Source organism: Carcharodon carcharias, chromosome 7 (assembly GCF_017639515.1).
Source record: "Carcharodon carcharias isolate sCarCar2 chromosome 7, sCarCar2.pri, whole genome shotgun sequence".
In the NCBI taxonomy this organism is placed as follows: domain Eukaryota; kingdom Metazoa; phylum Chordata; class Chondrichthyes; order Lamniformes; family Lamnidae; genus Carcharodon; species Carcharodon carcharias.
In genome coordinates, this window is record NC_054473.1 from 37,458,817 (window position 1) to 37,480,331 (window position 21,515).

Genomic DNA, 21,515 nt, shown 5'->3' on the forward strand with positions numbered 1-21,515 from the left:
ATATAAACACATCCTGGATACAGGATGTCTGGGAAAGATAGAAAGGGATGAAAAGTGTGAGGGATGGCGATATTGATTAAGGAGAGCATTACAGTGCCAGAGAAAGAGGATGTTCCAGAGCGGTCAAGGACAGAATCCATTTGGCTAGAACTAAGAAACAACAAAGGTGCAATTACATTACCTGGTGTGATTTAAAGGGTGCCAACTAGTTGGGAAGATGTAGAGGAACACATTTGCAAGGAAATTACAGAGAGGTGCAAAAATAATGGAGTTGTTATAATGCAGGACTTCATTATCCAAATATAGACTGGGATAGTGGTAGTGTAAAAGGCAGAGAGGGGCAAGAGTTCTCAGAGCCTGTTTAGGAAAGATTTCTATAGCAGTATGTTTTCTGTCTAACATGAAAGGAGGCACAGTTAGACCTAGTTCTTGTGAATGAAGTAAGCCAAGTGAATCAAATGTCAGTAGGAGAAATTGAGGGGATGGTGATCATTGTATCATAAGGTTTAGGCTGACATGGAAAAGGATAGAAATAACCTAGAGTAAGAATAATTAACTGGGGGAAAGCCAAATTCAATGTGGTATGAATGGATTGGTGCCAAATAAGATGGAGTCAAAGGTTGGTGGGAAAAGCGTTAGCTCCCTTCAACAAAGAGGTAATTCAGTCACAGCCAAGATATATTCCCTAAAAAGGGAAAAGTAGGACAAACAAATGCAGAGTTCCCTGGATGGCAAAAGAGATAGAAATTAAGATAAAGAAGAAAAAGTATGATTATGGCAGGTGTCAGGTAGAAAATACAATTGAGAACAGGCTGAATCTAGAAGGTTCAGCAGGGAGGTATGAGCAAAGAGGGAGCATGAGAAAAGACTGAAAGCCAACATAAAATGGAATCCCAAAGGGATATGCCTATCTCTTCTATAGGCATATAAATAGTAAAATGGTGGTAAAAGGAGGAGTAGGGTCAATTAGCGACCAAAAAGGGAACTTACACATGGATGCAGAGGGCATAAGTGTACTTGAATACTTTGCATCGCTTTGCCAAGGAAGAAGATGCTACGCAGGTCATGATGAAAGAGGAGGTAATTCAGACAATAGAAGTGTTTACAATTGATAAGGAGGAGGTATTGGTACAGACTGTATTTAAAGTTGACAAGGCACCAGGACCAGATGAGATACATCCAAGGATACTGAGGGAAGTAAGAATGGAAATTACGGAGGCACTGGCCGTAATTTTCCAATCTTCCTTAGACTTAGGGGTGGTGCCAGAGTATTAGAGATGGCAAACATTACACCGCTACTTAAACAAGGATGTAAAGATAAGCCCAGCAATTACAGGCCACTCAGTTTAACTTCAGTGGTGGGGAAATTTTTGGAAACAATAATTTGTGGTAAAATTAATAGTCAGATGGACAAATGCAAGTTAATTAAGGAAAGTCAGCATGGATTTCTTAAGGGAAAATTGTGTTTAACTAACTTGCTGAAGTTTCTTTAAATGGTAACAGAGAGAGTTGATGAGGGCAATGCTGTTGATGTGGTGTACATCGATTTCCATAAGGCATCTTATACAGTGCCACACAACAGACTTCTGAGCAAAGTTATTACTCATGGAATACAAGGAACAGTAGCAATATGGACATGAAATTGGCTGAGTGACAGGAAACAGAGAGTAGTAGTTAATGGATGTTTTTCAGGCTGGAGGAAGGTGTGCAGTGGAGTTCCCCAGCGGTTGACATTGGGACCCTTGTTTTTCCTGATATACATTAATGAACTAGACCTCGGTGTACAGGACACAATTTCAAAGTTTGTGGATGATGTACAACTTGGAAGACTTGTGAACTGTGTGGAGGATAATGTAGAACTTCAAAGTCACATAGACAAGTTGGTGGAATGGGTAGACAGGTGGTAGATAAAGTTAAATGCAGAGAAATGTGAAGTGATTCATTTTGGTAGGAAGAACATGAAAAGACAATATAAAATAAAGGGTGCTATTCTACAGGGGTGCAGGAGATGAGGGACCTGGATGTATATCTGCATAAGTCATTGAATGTGGCAGGACAGGTTGAAAGCATGGTTAATAAAGCATACAGTATCCTAGGTTTTATTAATAGGGGTTTAGAATAGAAGAACAAAGAGATTACGTTGAACTTAAGACTAGCCATATCAATACTGTGGTTATAAGAGCAAGTGAGAAGCGAGGAACCCTGTAGCGAAAAACTCACCTCTTGTCTCCCCAAAGTCTGTCCACCATCTACAAGGCACAGGTCAGGAGTATGATGGAATACTCTCTCCACTTGCCTGGAAGAGTGCAGCTCCAACAACACTGAAGAATCTCAACATCATCCAGGACAAAGCAGCCTGCTTGATTGGCACCCCAAACATTCACGATGCCAAACATTTGGCATCGACAAACATTCACTCTCTCCACCATCGATGCATAGTGGCAGCAGTGTGTACCATCTACAAGATGCACTGCAGGAATTCACCAAGGCTCCTTAGACAGCACCTTCTAAACCCATGACCGTTACTATCTAGAAGGACAAGGGCAACAGACGCTTGGGAACACCACCACTGGAAGTTCCTCTCCAAGCCACTCATCATCCTGACTTGGAAATATGTTGCTGTTCCCTCACTGATGTTGGGTCAAAATCCTGGAACTCCCTGCCTACAGTACTGTGGATGTACCTATACTACATAGACCACAGCGGTTCATGATGGCAGCTCACCACCACCTTCTCAAGGGCAACTTGGGATGGGCAATAAATGCTGACCTAGCCAACGATACCCACATCCCATGAATGAATTAAAGATAAGACACCAGTTCAGCCTCAGTTGGCGTATTACATCTAATTCTGGGCACTCCACTTTAGGAAGGATGTGAAGACTTTGGAAAGAGTACAGAAAATATTCACAAGAATGGTTCCAGGGATGAGGAACTTCAGTTATGAAGATAGATTGGAGAAGTATGGTCTGTTTTTTTGGAGAAAAGAAGACTGAGAGGAGATTTGTTAGAGGTTTTGAAAATCATAAGGGTCTGGACAGAATAGATAGGAAGAAACTGTTCCCATTCATGAAAGGATCGAGAACGATCAGGAACAGATTAAAATTAATTGGCAAAAGAAGCAAAATTAATATGAGAACAAAACTTTTTCATGCAACAAGTGGTTAATGTCTGGAATAACTGTATGGGTGGGTATTGGGGGCAGGTTCAACTGAAGCATTCAAAACTGATTAGATGGCTGTCTCAAAAGGAAGAACGCACAGGGTAACAGGGAGGAGGCAAATGGCACTAAATGAATTGCTCATTTGGAGAGCTGGTGCAGATACAATGGCCTGAATGGCCTCTTTCTGCACTGTAACAATTCTGTGATTCTGTTAAGAAGGCCTGCCCAAACTATTTCAGAGCAATCAGAGTTGGGCAATAAATGCTGGCCTTCCAACAACACACACAGACTGGAAATGAAGTCATTTGATTTAATCTCTGCTTTAATATTTTATATTGATAGTTTTTATATACATTTTCCTTCATGGGCCATGAGTGTCACCAGCAAGGCCAGCATTTGTTGTATCCCTAATTGCCCTTGAACTGAGTGACTTGCTAGATCATTTCAAAGGGCAGTTAAGAGTCTACGACTTTACTGTGGATGTGGAATCACATGATGCCAGACCAGGTAAGGATGATGACCCCACCACTGAACATCAAACCATTGTTTCTAGGACTGTCACTGACCTCATCTCCTCTGGGGGTCTTCCTCCCACAGCTTCCAACCTGATAGTCGCCCAACCTCGGACGGCCCGCTTCGACCTCCTACCCAAAATCCATAAACAGAACTGTCCCGGTAGACCGATCGTGTCAGCTTGCTCCTGCCCCACGGAACTCATTTCTCGTTATCTTGACTCCCTTCCCTCTCCCCTTGTCCAGTCTCTTCCCACCTACATCCATGATTCCTCTGACACCTTACATCACATCAACGATTTCCAGTTCCCTGGCCCCAACCACTTCCTCTTCACCATGGACGTCCAATCCCTCTAGACCTCCATCCCCCATCAGGATGGTCTGCGGGCCCTTAACTTCTTCCTTGAACAGAGGCCTGAACAATCCCCATCCACCACTACTCTCCTCCGTCTGGCTGAACTTGTTCTCACACTGAACAATTTCTCCTTCAACTCCTCTCACTTCCTCCAAATAAAAGGTGTGGCTATGGGTACCCGCATGGGCCCCAGCTATGCCTGTCTCTTTATGGGGTATGTGGAACATTCCACGTTCCAGTCCTACTCCGGCCCCCTTCCACAACTCTTTCTCCGGTACATCGATGATTACTTTGGTGCTGCTTCATGCTCTCGTTGGGACTTGGAAAAATTTATTAATTTTGCTTCCAATCTCCACCCCTCCATCATTTTCACATGGTCCATCTCTGACACTTCCCTTCCCTTCCTTGACTTCTCTGTCTCAATCTCTGGTGATAGACTGTCCACTAATATCCATTACAAGCCTACCGACTCCCACAACTACCTCGACTACAGCTCCTCACACCCTGCTTACTGTAAGGACTCCATCCCATTCTCTCAGTTCCTTCGCCTCCGTCGCATCTGTTCCGATGATGCTACCTTCAAAAACAGTTCCTCTGACATGTCCTCCTTCTTCCTTAACCGAGGTTTTCCACCCACGGTCGTTGACAGGGCCCTCAACCGTGTCCAGCCCATCTCCCGCGCATCTGCCCTCACGCCTTCTCCTCCCTCCCAGAAACATGATAGGGTCCCCCTTGTCCTCAATTATCACCCCACCAGCCTCCACATTCAAAGGATCATCCTCCCCCATTTCCGCCAACTCCAGCATGATGCCACCACCAAACACATCTTCCCTTCACCCCCCCTGTCGGCTTTCCATAGGGATCGTTCCCTCCGGGACACCCTAGTGCAATCCTCCATCACTCCCTACTCCTCAACCCCCACCTATGGCACCTCCCCATGCCCACGCAAAAGATGTAACACCTGCCCCTTTACTTCCTCTCTCCTCACCGTCCAAGGGCCCAAACACTGCTTTCAAGTGAAGCAGCATTTCACTTGCATTTCCCCCAACTTAGTCGACTGCATTCGTTGCTCCCAATGCGGTCTCCTCTACATTGGAGAGACCAAACGTAAACTGGGCGACTGCTTTGCAGAACACCTGAGGTCTGTCCACAAGAATGACCCAAACCTCCCTGTCGCTTGCCATTTTAACACTTCACCCTGCTCTCTTGCCCACATGTCTGTCCTTGGCCTGCTGCAATGTTCCAGTGAAGCTCAACACAAACTGGAGGAACAACACCTCATCTTCCGACTAGGCACTTTACAGCCTTCTGGACTGAATATTGAATTCAACAACTTTAGGTCTTGAGCTCCCTCCTCCATCCCCACCCCCTTTCTGTTTCTTCCCCCTTCCTTTTGTTTTTTTTTCCAATAAGTTATATAGATTTTTCTTTTCCCACCTATTTCCATTATTTTTAAATCTTTTATGCCCCCCCACCCCCACTAGAGCTATACCTTGAGTGCCCTATCATCCATTTTTAAATAGCACATTCGTTTAGATAATATCACCAACTTCAACACCTGTGTTCTTTTGTTTCTTTGTCTGTGACATCTTTTGATGATCTGCTCCTATCACTGCTTGCTTGTCCCTACAACAACACCCCCCTCCACTTCTCTCCCCCCAACCCTGACCTTAAACCAGTTTATATTTCACCCCTCTCATTGTAAAGAAAAATCAGTTCTGTTGAAGGATCATGAGGACTCGAAACGTCAACTCTTTTCTTTTCCGCCGATGCTGCCAGACCTGCTGAGTTTTTCCAGGTAATTCTGTTTTTCTTTTGGATTTCTAACATCCGCAGTTTTTTGTTTTTATATAGGGATGACAGATTTCCTTCCCTAAAGGATATACATATTTTTAACAACATACACATTTTATTTTTCAGGTCCAATAAAGTCCAAATGAAGAAACCTGAAAAAAAAACAGTCCTGGAAAAATTCAGCAGGCCTGGCAGCATCTGTGGAAAGAGAAACAGCCAATCCCTGATAATTGACTCAAAAAGTTAGTAATTTCTCTTATCTGACAGATGCTGCCATGTCTGCCGAGCCCCTCCAGCACTCCTTTATCAGATTTCTGGAACCCGCCATATGCTGCCTTTGTTTCAATAGAGAAACTTCTTAGGCAGCCAGTGCTGAAGCTGTGGCGGATTCATACTTCCAGCTGGGTGGAAGTACCCTCTTGGACTTATAGTAACGAGCCAGCCTGTGGATTCTCCTTTCAATAAGAGTCAAAACGGAATTTGGCATCTTTATCCTTCCTGTTCCTCTCCAAGTGTTTGCGGACAGCCACAGCAGTCTTGACCAAATGATACAAATCCTCTGGAAAGTTTGGAGCAAGTCCCTTAGACTTCAGGATCCTGAGAATCTTGTTCTCAGTAACAAAACGCACCTAGGCGACACCGTGGGAATCCCTAAGGATCACTCCAATCTGTGATGGGATCAGGCCCTTCTTTGCCAGTTTGTAAATCTGTCCTTTAACATCATTGGATGTTAGTTTGAGCCATGTGGGCACACTCTGTCTGCAGGGTAAAGCTGACTGGGACAAGCCCTTGCTAGGAGTGTGCATGTGACCGGATGGGCTTTTAGGACAATCGACAATTGTTTTATGGTCACCGTTACTGAAACTGGATTTTTTTTTTAGCTCCAGATTCTTTTTATTAATTAATTTAATTTAAATCCACCAGCTGCCATGGTGGAATTTAAACCCTTGTCCCCAGAGCATTAGCCTGGACCTCTGGATTACTAGTCCAGTGACATTACCACTACACCACTGCCTCCCCGCCCCGTGATCAGTGACACAGTGGAAGAAATCAGGATATAAAAGAGAGAGAGGCAAAGAGAATACATAGGTATTGTCTTTTTCATCATTGGCCTCTATTAGGTGCTGCTTAACACTAAGAAAATGTAAATATTCTTGGCTCTTTTTATCGAAGGAGAATATTCCCAGTTAGTCCAACTATTCCTCATAACGAAACTCCCTCATCCCTGATACTATTCTAATAAATCTCCTCTGCTCCCTCTCCTAGGCATTGACATCTTTGCTAAAGTGTGGTGCGCAGGATTGAACGCATTGCTCCAGCTACCAGTGATTCCTAAAGCTTTGCTAACTTCTTTTTTTTACTCTATGCTTTTATTTATATTTTAACAGCCTGTTCAACATGTCCTACCACCTTCAAAGATTTTAGTATGTAAAACACATTTTCTGCACCTCTTTGAAATTGTACCATTTAGTTTTGTATTGTTTCTCCTTATACTGCCTTCCAAAATGCATCCTTGAGAACTGGTCAAAGAGCCTCATATCATCTAAGTCACAAGCTGCAGTTACGATTATTTTGTTCTCGTGTACCAATTGTTTACCCATAAGACACCAATAATTGCACAGTATAATTCCAGCATTGATGCCAATACTTATGTTTATTTGGAAAATTTACCCCTGTATTGTGGAGAATGTGAGAAAAAAATGTCTTAATAGAGCAATTTTACTTTGTGATTTCCTTCATTGCTTTATTGAGCTTAAGTTCAATATTAAACAATTAGGAATATTTGGTGCAGGCATGCTGTTGATGTTCTATTCCTGGATTACCCTTGGATTACTGAAAGTTTTTGGAAGAATTTTCTCCTGCCTGTTACACCACATATTGCTGTTTTTAGCTGAAGGGTAAATCATGTGCTCTATTGATTAGCAACGGCTGATCAATAGAGCATCAAAAATGACAAACAGAGAAGTAGTAAGCTGGCCTATGGAACATTTAAACCGCTTCAGTTTCACTGGTTAGAACAGGTCAGGAATCCCTGCAGCAAAATTTCTGATGATTCATAATAAAAGGGAGTGGAGCAGAACTAAAAGGGTTCAGGCATTGCAAGCTTCAGATTCTATTTGAGAAAGCAACACTGGACATCATAGGACACATTAGCAGATGGTACACTGCAAATGTGGAGTAATTTCCAAAAGTATTATCTTATTATGTCTTGTTTCCTGCTCAGTCATTGACAGGCATGCTTTGAACCTAAAAACATCAGACATGGATAGAGAAAAATTGCAATGCATCTTGAACATTTTTAGGGTTCAAAACTGGTGCAAAGCCATTGAACATAGCAGTGTGACATTCATCATCAGATGTATGCACAATGCCATATTGGTGGTCTGTGGGTACTTGATAGGTATACATGGCTGTCTTCCAACAAGTGCTGGCATCATTTAAATATATAAGGGTCCTACACTTGAATCAAGACCATTTTGTAAATTGTTATCTGTACACCCTTGAAACATCACTCCCTGTAATCACCAAGAAAACCATTGTGGGAACAATCAGTGGACAGCTTTTATAGGTGTTATATTCAAAGGGATCTTCACTTGTTTCAAGGCATGCCTCTGCTTAGACATTTTATACCACTAGGGTGTTTTTTAGGCAATGTTCTGGCTGTTTTGGCAAGTTTCTCTGCTTAATATTTCGAGGAGGACAAGGACAGTTTCTTAAATTGCTTCTTCTGAATTGCTGAACATGGCAAACCTGCTGGCCTTTACTATTAAGGCTCCCAAATCAGGAGAAAGAGCATTGGCAGCAAGGAAGGCAGCAAAGACCTGCATAGACTACAAGAAGAGGGAAAAGGAAGCAAGACCATAGAAGTAACCAAGACTGCAAGCTTACAGCTTCATTTGGCACCTATTGGGAACTGATTAAATTTCTTCAGAAGAGGGCATTCATTTGCTCACTGTTCAACTTGCTGGAGACCACAGGCAGTGCCATTGTACTAAGTTTCCTGGCAGTAGATGTGATGATTCCATATTGCAGCCATCACCTGGTATGGATGGCTGGCTTTTAAGGTACAAAGGCTACCACCTCAGCAACTCACTCATGACTCCTGCCAGAAACCTAGTCACATATGCAAAGGCTGATATGAGAACCATGCAGCAACAAGGGTTCTCACTGATCAGACCTGAATGGTGACTGTCCGTGAAATACTGGAGAAATCCAGCACACTCACTCAGGGAGTCACTTAGAATGAATGACAGGTTAGTGGGGAAATGTCACCTGCGGCACATGGCCAGGTGAGTAGCCCAGCAGCTTTTACTGGGAGGGCTGGTGTATGGAAAGGGGTAGTGGGGAGCCTCCTTGGGTCCCTTGTGCCAACTGGTGGCACCTTTTTAACCCTTCCTCCCCCTGCCCTCTCAAAACTGACCCCCTGACCACCCACCCCACTTTCCTCCTTCACTGAGGCCTGCCAGCCAGGCCTGCTGTTACACCGGACTTATTTTCAATCCAGCCTCCATAACCTCCTCTTCTTCATGTTCTGGCAGTAGTCCCAGCAGTGGTCGCCACTTGAACCTGGTAGGACTACAGAGCTGCTGGCCAATTGGATTGGCTGGTAGCTCGCTTAGGCAGGTCTTCCTGCCAAATGAGCACACAATGGCTGTGGGGCAGCCAGCTTTTTCATGGGTGGGTTCCCAACTGACTTTTTAGTTGGGGGTGTTAGGGGGCAGGAAACATGGCACTCCTTAAAATCCAGCCTTGTGGGACCTTCTTGCAAAATATGAAAAAAGATTGGAAATTATTTTTAATATGGGGGCTGACTAGTGAGGAAAGAAAGTAATCTTAAAGGAAACGTAATTCACTGACATGTTTCTAGTTCATAATAGATACCTACCTGTTAACTGATTTTAAAATTGTCATCAAGGATTCAGAAGAGGAACATATACCATTGAGTGTTCTTTTCATGGTTGGTACAATTTCAGCTACTTAACTGGGTTACTACTTTGCAATTTATTATTCTTTGTAAAATTGCCTTGAAGTAGCTGGTAGCATTTTCAGCATTGAGTTAGAAGACTGTGGCTTTAGACTGCAATCCAGAACTGAACAGTGAAAAGGTGAAAATCTGTGACTGCTGACATAAGTTTACAACATTGGACAGGGCCTAGATATACATGGCCTTAAGGCAATGTTTCCTGCTTGGCCTTGTGAAGTGAAGCCTCTACCTGCCCCTAAAAGAACGTTAATTGTAAGGGGCTCAGGGCCAAGTTTGGGGACTGTGTTGGGCATTCTTTGAGTTGTAATCTAGTGTAGAGGACCTCAATAGGCATACCTGCTGGAAGGGGCCGGGATTCTTGAAAATAAGACAAGCAGAAACTTTTGGAGGGTAATAAGGGTGCTGCTTGAGGCACCCCCAAGATTGTCCTTCTGCTGAGAGTGGATCCTGCACTCTCCCCAAGCAGATCAGCTGCAACTTTCATTTGTGGGGAAGATGGGGTAGGCATCTTACTGACACATCTTCATATCATTGAATGCGAGTCCCTGGCTCCTAGCCCTGATCTGTAAACCTCAGTGTATTTACTCTGACAGAATCTAGACCGGAAGTCCAGTGCTATACTGAGGGTGCTAGTCTTTTGGATAAGACTTTAAATGATTTTTCTGCCAGTTCCACTGATTCACCTGAAAGCTAAAAATCTTGTCACACTATTTGAAGAAAAGCCAGGAAGAGTTCTGATCAAAATTTCTTCCCTCAACCAACAGCATTAAATAAATAAATTTGTCATTCCTCTCACAGGTGATATGTGAAAAAATGACAGCCATTGCATAGCGGCTGCACCACATTGTATGGGAAGCACTTTGGGACATTTCTGAGAAATGTGACAAGGTGCCAGACAATTCTAAGTCCATTGTTGATACATTACATCCCAGTTTTGGAAATTCTTGGTAACCAATTGCAGATTTTTTGCTTAATCTGCAATAACAACATTTAAATCATTAATAATCCTGTGGGATTGTCTTCATACGTCAAGAACAAAGAGAACACTAACAGTTGATGACCATTCTGAGAACACTGCTAACAGAAAAAAAATGGCCAACAGCAGCACAAAACAGCAACTTAAATCAAAGTAGCACATATTATTAAAAATAACAGCTATCAAGGAGTAATTTCAAGGCTATAATCTAATCTGGGATTCAGGTGACAGTGAATTAATGTTGCCTGAAATAGTCGATGGAATTGCCATTTTCTGATCACTCCGGGATAATCATTATTTTGTGTAAAAACCTTAGTGCACAATTAAATGGTACAGTGTTATATTCTTGGTTGTAAAATGTAAGTCAGACAGGACAATGCAAGTTTTTTTTTATTATCAGAAGTGACAGAGTTGTTGAACTATCAAAGTCAGTGCTGTTTCTGAATATTAATGACCAAATGAAAGCATAGGCGGATTAACATTCTACTGCATTAGTGTCTTTTGTTGAAGGCATCCTGATATAGCCTACATCTTAGGCACTCTATTCATTTACACTCCAAATTAGCTATGCACATAAAATTGAAGACAAAATACAAGTGCCTTGAATATCATGGTATTAATTAGGACAAACATAAACGTTTGCAAGGTTTAAATTATAGTTATGTTTTTAAATTTCCTAATTCAAACAAATTAACAACTGCATAGAATGAAGAATTAGATCAACTTCAACTTGACTTGTTCATGAGTAGGTTGTTGGATTGGTTTGAATTTAACTGGTTGTCTAGAACTTTCAGTAGTTGGTAGGGTTGAGAAGAGGTGTGGGCACATTTTAAAAATTGCTTTCTGGAGGATGGGACCGATTCTGCTAACTCTGGAACACAATGCAATTTTCAAAGGGAGGTGTAGTAATTATGGTTTTGTTAAATGTTGGACTGTACCTTTAAGAATAGTCCTATGATGTAAGATCGCATGATCAGTGTAAACCAATCCATTTGCGGCACAGTCAGTGTAGAAAAGGAAAACCTGTTGAAAAAACTTCACACACTCCAGGATTCCCTCAGGTCAAAGCTTGTGCCTCTGGAACAATACGAAGAGAAACAATTCAGCATCTAGAGGTGGAGTTGAGGTTAAAGCACACGTGTAGTTGCTGCTGGCTGTATTATAAATAAACCTAATGTTTCTACTTAGAAAGTTGTCTGCAGATCAACCCTATGACAAATAGGCGACAAGGCCACACTACATCGGAGGGTGGGACAGGTGGAGTTGGGGGGGAACCTGTTTGCCTCCAATTAAATGCAGGTTAATTAAGTAAAGCCAGCATGGATTATTTAGGGGAAAATTATGTTTAACTAACTTGCAAGGATTTTTTGAAGAGGAACAAAGAGAGTTGATGAGGGTAATGCTGTTGATGTGATGTACGTGGACTTTCAAAAAGCAAAATTGGCTAGTGATAGGAAACAGAGAATAGTGGTTAATGGATGTTTCACAGACTAGAGGAAGGTTTATAATGGAGTTCCTCAAAGGTCGGTGTTAGGATTCTTGCTTTTCCTTTCATGTGTCATTGACCTAGACCTTGATGTACAGGGCACAATGTCAAAATTTTTGGATGATATGAAACTTGGAAGCATTGGGAACTGTGAGGAGGATAGTGTAGAACTTCAAAAGGACATAGAAAAGTTAGTGGAATGGGCAGTAAAGTGGCAGATGAAGTTTAATGTTGAGAAGTGTGAAGTGATTCATTTTGGTATGAAGAACAAGGAGAGACAATATAAAATAAAGGATGCAATTCTAAAGTTGGGGGTGGGAGCAAAGGGACCTGGTCTATCTGCATAAGTCATTGAAGGTGGCAGGACAGATTGAGCGCACCTTTGATAAAGCATACACTATCCTAGGCTTTGATAGGGACATAGAGTACAAGGGCAAGGAGGTTATGCTAAATGTCTATAAAACATTGGTTTGACTTCAACTGGAGCGTTGCATCTAGTTCTGGGCACCACACTTGAAGAAGCATGTGCAGGCATTAAAGAGATTGCAGAAAGCATTCATGAGAATGGTTCCAAGGATGAGGAACTTCAGTTACGGAATTAGATTAGAGAAGTTGGGACTGTTTTCCTTGGGGAAGAGAAGGCTGAGAGGAGATTTGTTAAAGGTATTCAAAATTATGAGGGGTCTGGACAGAGTAAATTGGGAGAAACTGTTCCTACTCATGGAAAAATTGAGAGCAACAGGGCACAGGTTTAAGGTATTTAGCAAAAGAAGCAATGATAGCATGAAGAGAAACTTTTTCACAATGGGCAGAATCATCCCAGATTTACACTAAGTGTGGTGGTGGACAGGAAAAACAACATTTTACCCACTGGCTTCAGTGGCGGCTTCTCTCGCCGTATAGTCCCAAACCGGCCCGCATTAACTATGCATTCCTGAGAAACACACCATTTCAATGGCGGGTGGGCTCTCATTTGCCTGCCATACCATCACCTCGAAGCTTCATCACGCGGGGCGCCATAATTAAAGTGAAGCCACGCGCACACCTCTCAGGGCTTCCAGCTCATGACTGCTGCACAGAAGACAGGGTGGCCCTAAAAGGCAAAAAGACTGCAGCGCCACGGTTTAGTGACACATCCCTCGAGTGCTTTTTGGATGCTGTGGAGGCCTGATGTGGTGTCCTCTACCCCCGCTCTGGCTGCAGGAGGGGTAGCTGCAACACCAATCCAGCATAGGAGCCAGTGGTGGTCACTGTCAACACCGTGCAAAAGAGGACTGCCACCCAGTGCCGCAAGAGGATGAATGATCTCCTTCATTTCACCAGGGTAAGTCACTCTTTCATCACTCTCGACTCACACACATCCAGGGGCCTCACTCACTGCAGTTCAAGGGACATCGCCATTCAGTCTCTCACGCACACACATCATCATTGGCCTCATCCCACCTATAGGACCACTCATCACCCACACATGCCAGGCATATTTATTATCTGGCCTGGCAGGCATCCTGCTTACACTCTCTCCATCTCTATTCATGCAGGACAAGCTGGCACACAACAAGAGGGAGCAGTTGCAGACAGCTGGAGGAATGCCTGAAATCAAGGTCCTCATGGACTTTGAAAACAGAGCCATCCAGCTGGCCGATGAGGATCTGGACCGTTCCTTAGCTAATGGTGAGGTCGGTGGAGCTCTACCAAGTGAGGATTCAGCAGTGCAACACCCATCGGACAATCATGTTGTGAGTGATGTGTCCTCTTTCACAGGCCACTGCCATGCATTAATTATCTCTCCTTGCTTTTGCAAGCCACTAGAGTCCACAACCCAGGACCCCCAGTCAAGGCCCAAGGGAAGCTCAGAAGAGGAATCCACTGAAACCGTCCCTGAAGTCCTGTCACAGCACTCACCCACACCCTCCATCAGTGCAGAGACACACACCTCGGTGGGACCTAGCTTTAGAGTAGCCTTGCGATCACAATCTGGTGAGCATATCACAGGGACTTCCGAGGTACCCAGCACTCGGAGGAGAGCTGGAGGCCAGAAATTTGCTGAGTCCGAGTCAGATGATGAGCCTCTGGACTCGGTCATGTCACAGTTGCTGGAGCTGCATTGGCAAGCTTGGGAACACCAGGATGGGATTTCCACTGCACTCCTTAGATTGCAAGGCACGATGGAGGAATCCATCCGACTTCAGGCTGAGGTGATAGTGCCAAAAAGGGTTTGGGGCAGCCTGCTCTCACTCCAGCTACATCTTCTCCAAAAGGAGTCAACCAACGGCCCTCAGGCACCCGTAGGAAGGAGAATTAGCAGGTGCACACCCCGGGACCATCCACACAGGTGACTGCAGAAGTGTCCGGTCCATTCGAATCCCCTCTTCCTGTGACCGCAGCAGCTCCTCTCCACAGGCCGAGGAGCATGCCACTGCAACACAGCAGGACCCCGAAAGCAGGCCGGGGCCCTCTAGGTCTCAGCCCTCCAGAAGACGCCAGATCATCACAGGTCATCACTGACAGGGCGTAGCAGTCGGCAGGCCACCTCCACCTCTGCTGTGGATCTCCGGGGAGCACCAAGATGTAGCGGCAGTGTTAGGAAAGATGTATAGTTGCACAGCCTAGACACGGGTGTTAATCACTTCTACATAATGTTCACTATTGTAAATAAATTCCCAAGAATGTCTCCCAGCCTATGAACTCTTGTTCTGATGAGTAATGTTTATGTCACTCAGATGTGAAATCTTTCTGCACAAGGTGTCTCAGTCCAGGGCTTTATGTAGTCTTCAGACTAAAGTGATGGTCTGGCCTCACGTTCCCTGGACACATTAGTGATGTCTGCACCTTGACGGTGCTTGTCATTGCTGCCAGAATGTGGTGGGCGGGTGTCACACAGTTCCGTCATTCTCTCTGCATGCTCTGAACATCTTTAAGACGGGGCTGGCCCCCATCTCTTCATCATCTGTGGCCAGTAACACTGTGCTCCTAAAGGTGCTAAAGATCTGAGCACCATATGAATGCAGTCGATCGCACCCTACACTTATGGGAAACCCGAAATTTGGGCAAATCCGATTGCTCTTGCATCCTGGCTTTCCTGGTCCTGGGCGAAATGCGCAAAGTTGTGTGCCCTCGCAAGGATAGCATCTGTGACCTCATGGATGCACTTGTGGGTGAAGGCTTGTGATATCCCACAGAGGGAGCCGTGAAAGGAACCACTGGTGTAGAAATTGAGCGCTGCAGTCACTTTCATGGCCACTGGCAGTCGATGCCCTCCATGTCCCCGTGGCGTCAAATCCTGCAGTAGCTGACAGATGTGACCAACCAGTTCCCTAGGCATAGGCAGTCTTCGGCGACACTGGTTCTCGGTCGTTTGCAGGAATGAAAGGCAGTGTCTATAGACCCTGGGTCTAGCTAGGCACTAACCAATGACGGCTCACTGTGGTTATTCAGTGGTGTGTGCGGGAGACCCAGCCGCCCCTTCTTCCTAAGGGTGCTGCTCCTCCCTCTGCACAGCCAGGCACCTCCAACGCTCTCTTCTCCGTTGTCCCTGCTCTCTGTACACCATGAGGCTCTGGAGCACTTGGTGGTGCTTGCATGCCTCTGCATTACTTGAGTGGGCAGATATGCCAGAGGCCCAACTCCATGATTGTCAATGTGGCTGCATCTGAACTGTCTCAGCTGCAGAGGAATGGCCACTTTGTACAAGGTTTCCCTAATTTGTGGCCATTTCCCTCCCCCCATCACCCCGCATGTGCTTGTGCACTATCTTCAACCGCAGGGCAGCCCTTGCCCCCTCCCCAAGTTATCTCAACCACAATGCAGCCCTGCCCCCCCATCATGTCTCAACCTTGAAGCCCGACAGGCGAGTGCTGCACGACTTTATTGTGCACTCACTTCCGAGTTCCCCTCAAAATGCAGCCCGCCAGTGCATGCCTTATATATGCTGTTCACGTGGGTGGACAATCCAGCGATTCTGGCAGGTTGGCCTTATAATAATATGCAGATGTATTACAATGAGGTTCCTAACGTCTGATGCCATTAAACGCAGCCTGCCATCGACGGGCTGAGCGGAGGTTCGCAAACTGGTTTCACGAACCATTCTGGCCTTCTCACCATATTGTCTGCTCACGCCACCGAACATGCCTGATGCCAGTGGGCACGGAAATTCCACCCAGTGAGCGGTTAGGATCTGAAATGAACTGCTTGAGGGTGTGGTGGAGGCAGGTTCAACTGAGGTACCTAAGAGAAAATTAGATTGTTATCTGAAAAGAGAGAATGTCCTGGGTTATATGTGAAAGTGGGAGAACGGCCCTTGGGGAATTGCTCCTTTGAAGAGCCAGTGCAGGATGGTCTCCTTCTGTGCTGTAACAATCGTGTGACTCTGTGACTCTGAGATAGGGTTGCGTGAGTGACCCAGTTGCAGTGTGGGGTCAAAACCTGGAAATTATCTGGGTCAATTTGAAAAACCAGCCTTCAGTATCAGTGCCAAATGAAATCTAACTCTAGGGGCAGAATTTTCCACTGAGTGGGTGGGCGTGCGCCCGACAAGCTCGAGGGTAAAATAGTATGTGATGATGTCAGGCAAGCATCCCGACATCATCATGCAATCGTGTGATATTTTGGTTGGCGGACATGCGCTAAACTAGGAAGCGCACCAACTGAAAAATTAAGAGGGCAATTAAGCCCATTAATGGCGCAATTAACCGAGATTTTTTTTTGTTGCTCATCCAGACAGAAAGACTGTGATATAATTAAATAAATTAGCATAGAAAGGGAGGAGGTTCTAAGTGGTCTGGCAGGCTTCAAAGTGGATAAATCTCCAGGCCTGGATGAAATGTATCCCAGGCTGTTGAATGAGGCAAAGGAGAAGATAGCAGGGGCACTGGCAATAATTTTCAATACCACTCTGGCCACAGGAGAGGTGCCAGAGGACAGGAGGACAGCCAATGTGGTACCATTATTCAAGAAGGGAGGAAGGGATAAACCAGGGAGCTACAGGCCAGTCAGTCTAACCTCAGTGGTGGGGAAACTATTGGAAGCAATTCTGAGGGACAGAATTAATCTACATTTGGAGAGGCAGGGATTAATCAAGGGCAGTCAGCATGGTTTTGTTAAGGGGAGATCATGGCTGACCAATGGATTGAATTTTTCGAAGAGGTGACCAAGTGTGTAGATGAGGGCAATGCATTTAACGTAGTCTGCATGGACTTCAGCAAGGCTTTTGATAAGGTCCTGCATGGGAGACTGATAATGAAGCTATGGGATCCAAGGCAAATTGGATCCAGAATTGACTGAGTGGCAGGAAGCAGAGGGTGATGGTTGAGTCGTGTTTTTGTGACTGGATTCCTGTGTCCAGTGGGGTTCCACAGGGATCGGTGTTGGGTCCTTTGCTGTTTCTGTTATATATAAATGATAAAGACTTGAATGTAGGAGGGTTAATCAGTAAGTTTGCGGATAACACAAAAAATGGTGGGTTGGTAAATAGTGAGGAGGATAGCCTTAGATTACAGGAGGAGATAGACGGGCTGGTCAGATGGGCTGATCAGTGGCAAATGGAATTTAATCCTGATAAGTGTGAGGTGATGAACTTGGACAGGACAAACAAGGCACAGGAATACACAATGAATAGTAGGGCCCTGGGAAGGACCGAGGATCAGAGGCACCTTGGTGTGCATGTCCACCGGTCCCTTAAGGTAGCAGGACAGGTAGATAAGGTGGTTAAGAAGGCATATGGGATACTTGCCTTTATTAGCCGAGGCATAGAATATAAGAGCATGGAGGTTATGCTGGGAGCAGGGAGGTTATGCTGGAACTGTATAAAACGCTGGTTAGGCCACAGCTAGAGTATTCCATGCCGTTCTGGAATCCGCATTATAGGAAGGATATGATTGCACTAGAGAGAGTGCAGAGGAGATTTACCAGGATGTTGCTTGGGCTGGAGAGTTTTAGTTATGAGGAGAGATTGGATCGACTGGGGTTATTTTCCCTGGAGCAGAGGAGATTGAGGGGGGAACATGATTGAGGTGTATAAATTTATGAGGGTCATAGATAGGTTAGACAGGAAGGAACTTTTCCCCTTGGTGGAGGGATCAATAACCAGGGGGCAGAGATTTAAGGTAAGGGGCAGGAGGTTTAGAGGGGATGTGAGGAAGAATTTTTTCACCCAGAGGATGGTGGGAATCTAGAACTCATTGCCTGAAAAGGTGGTAGGAGGCAGAAACATTTAAGAAGTATTTGGATATGCACTTGCGATGCCATGGCCTAGAGCTGGGAAATGGGGTTAGAACAGTTAGGGACTTGTTTGACCGGCGCAGACTCAATGGGCTTTTTCTGTGCTGTGGACCTCTCTGACTCTATGATATGAGCGGGATTGGGTTTCTGTGATAAATTAAAATTAAAATAAATTTCCCTGGACAGCATTTTCATTACCTACAATTTCAGTTTTCTGGTTATGAATCTTGGACACTTTTTTCTGGTTTCTGTGACCTTTATTTTAGGTTGTTCAGGTCTTCTGCTCCCTGAGACAGCTCTCTGCCTTCAGGGAGCTTCCTGTGAGCGCTCGCCTGCGCCCTGCAGCGCTTGCCCTCCTCCTGCCCCCATTCTGGCTGAACCTTCCAGTGCGAGCTTCACGCTGGCTGACCGTTAATTGTCCAGCCAATGTGAATTTGCGGTTGGTGGTCTGTTCCCCGGCTGATCCTGGACCCGCAGATTGCGCCCGCCCGGTGACCTGAAAATCCTGCCCTAGGAGCATTCAATATGTTTTGGGCTGTACATTGTGAAATATGCAATTAGCAAAAGTTGGCATTAACTTTTGCTTTTTTCTAGAAAATTACTTGATTTCAAGAGTAATCAGGTGTTTTACTATATACGTTCTAAAGGCCACAATTATCAGGTTTTAAATTGTAGCGTTCAATGGGAACATTTTCATCACTGATTCTGAAGGTTGTGGTTTCAAATCCACACCAGAGACTTGAAGATGCAATCCAGGCTGACACTTCAGTGAAATTTGAGGGACTGCAGTGTCAGAGTGCCTGATTTCAAATGAGATTTTTTTTCATTTTGCTGGAACTATAAGTAGTTTGCTGTCATCTGCAAAAAAAAACTAGGAATAGAATTATTCTGTTTACTGTTCGTAGCTAAATCTTAAATGCAGTCTTTATATATGTACTTATAATTTCATCACATATATAATTGTATTTTCAGCTGACAGAGGATATTTTCCTCCTCCTAGACTTTGTAAAACCTGCCGAAAACCATTTTGAATCTTTCAAAGACTAAAACAATATTTACTCCATGTACAGTTGCATATTTTCAATTGTGTGCATTGTTGCAATTTTGGAACTGTGTCTTTAAATTTAAGGTAAATGAACGGCATCATGTGATCTATTCTGAATTCTGCCTGACATTAAGCCCAGGTGGTTTAATTGTTTGAGATCAATGGAAGATTGTTTTACTGGGAAGAAGGTGCAAAGTATTTATGCTTCGGAACAATGGCAGCAGTCTCTGAGTTCACAAATGGGCCTGGATTTTCACTCCTGGGTTAGGTTTGCAGAGTTGGGATATTTCCTGGCTCTTCGAACCCTGATCCGGAAAGTGGAGACTTGGAAGGTTGGGTCTTTGTTCTGGGGGTGGGAGGGCTGGATTAGAAGTCGGGCCTGCCACCCCTGGAATGAATGCAGAGGCTGCTGGGTGTGGAGGTGAGCTGGACAGAAGGCCTGTCTTGATTGTTAAGTAACTTTATTGAAATTACTTAAAGAATAAAACAAAAACAACCCTCACACCGCCTCACCCCACCACACACTCACCATGCCCCATCCATGCCAACCTATGCCACCTCATAGCGCCCAGCCACCCTGATGGCTTTTCATATCTTTCATGCCACCTTATGCCCCTGTATCCACCCCACATAGCCCCTCACACCCCATATGATAACCCATGCCCCCCCACTCATCCCCATGGCCCTTTATAGCCCCAGGCCAACTTAATGCCAACCTATGCTCCTCACTCATTAGCTTTTTCCCTTACTGCCTCCATGCCAACACATGTAGTATTACCATGGCAAACCTCAGGAGCCATGCTGATATTACAAAGGTGTATCTATTGATGATGTGACTATTAAAACTGCTATCATTTCACTTAAGTACATAATCTCTAATGAAAACAAGCATTTCTATTGTATAACCATTTGGAGGTGTCTGGGTTTGTTTGGATAGCCAGGTTACTCTTTTGGAGAGGTAAAGTACCCCTTGGGATATGGTCCTAGGACAATTCAGGAAGAGGTCAGGTGCCCTTTGAGAGACGTAAAGCACCCTTTTGGAGAGGTTAGATACTTCTCTAAAAGAATATCCTGGCTATCCAACCAAATCCGCAAAGTTCAGACCTGCTCCTACCTGGTCTAATCTGCACATTTTGGGTTTTAGACATTTACCTCACCAAATCAAATGAGTGGAGGCTGCTGCTGATTTATATGAGCACGTGCCTCTGTGAACCACTGATATACAATTTAGAACCTGCTCCTATTCCCCTGCTGTGAAAAAAGCAGAGGCTATGTTCAAGGGCGGTACTTCCAGATTCAGGCCTCTGCTGACATTTTTGAATAGATGAAGAACCTTATCATTGGTACAAAAATTCAGGCCTTGATCTCCTGAAGTACCAGAAAAATGTTGAAGATATTGAGTTGTCAACAGTTGTGCTGTAAACTGTCCATTTACATTTGAGACAAAAGACAGTTGGGGTTGAGAATGACCAATCAGCATTTCTACCTAGATGCAAGGTTATTGTGTTTCATGTTGCTATAGGGAAGAGGGCAGAAGAAGCCATTTTTGAGATCATGTTACAGGCTTCCCCACAAATCAATGAATATCATAGATTGGCAGCAGTTCACTGTGGTCTTCAGGGGGAAAAGGCTGCTTGGCTTTGCAGGCTACCACAGCTGGATGTGGGAGGGTGATGTCTCTAGACGAAGAGCTGCATTTTGCAGCCTTCTAGAATTCTGGAAGATTTGTCCTGCCATGACAAGGGGAAGAAGAATCATTGGAACAGGCTTTATTGTTGGTGATGGGTTAACTGAGGAAAGTGCCTGGAGACTGTCAGTCAAAGTTACTACTCAGTGAAATGGGGATATGGGAACCCATTGGATACTGGCAGCAACTGTGCACTGTTTGCCAAAATTGACCATAATTCTGTGGAGAGTAAGATGTGTGATAAGTATAATAGGGGGATGTTTCTTTCTGTAGTTTAAAGTGTAAGTTGCCTACAAA

At 44.5% G+C, this 21,515-nt stretch overlaps 1 protein-coding gene and 1 pseudogene across 1 annotated transcript in view; one reads left to right on the top strand and one right to left on the bottom strand.

Moving 5' to 3' along the window:
- Positions 1–21,515, top strand: part of cacna2d3a (calcium channel, voltage-dependent, alpha 2/delta subunit 3a) — a 1,018,794-nt gene that overhangs the window by 253,968 nt on the left and 743,311 nt on the right. The gene's annotated exons all lie outside the window — the stretch shown is intronic.
- On the bottom strand, positions 6,182–6,629 carry LOC121280098 (annotated as a pseudogene).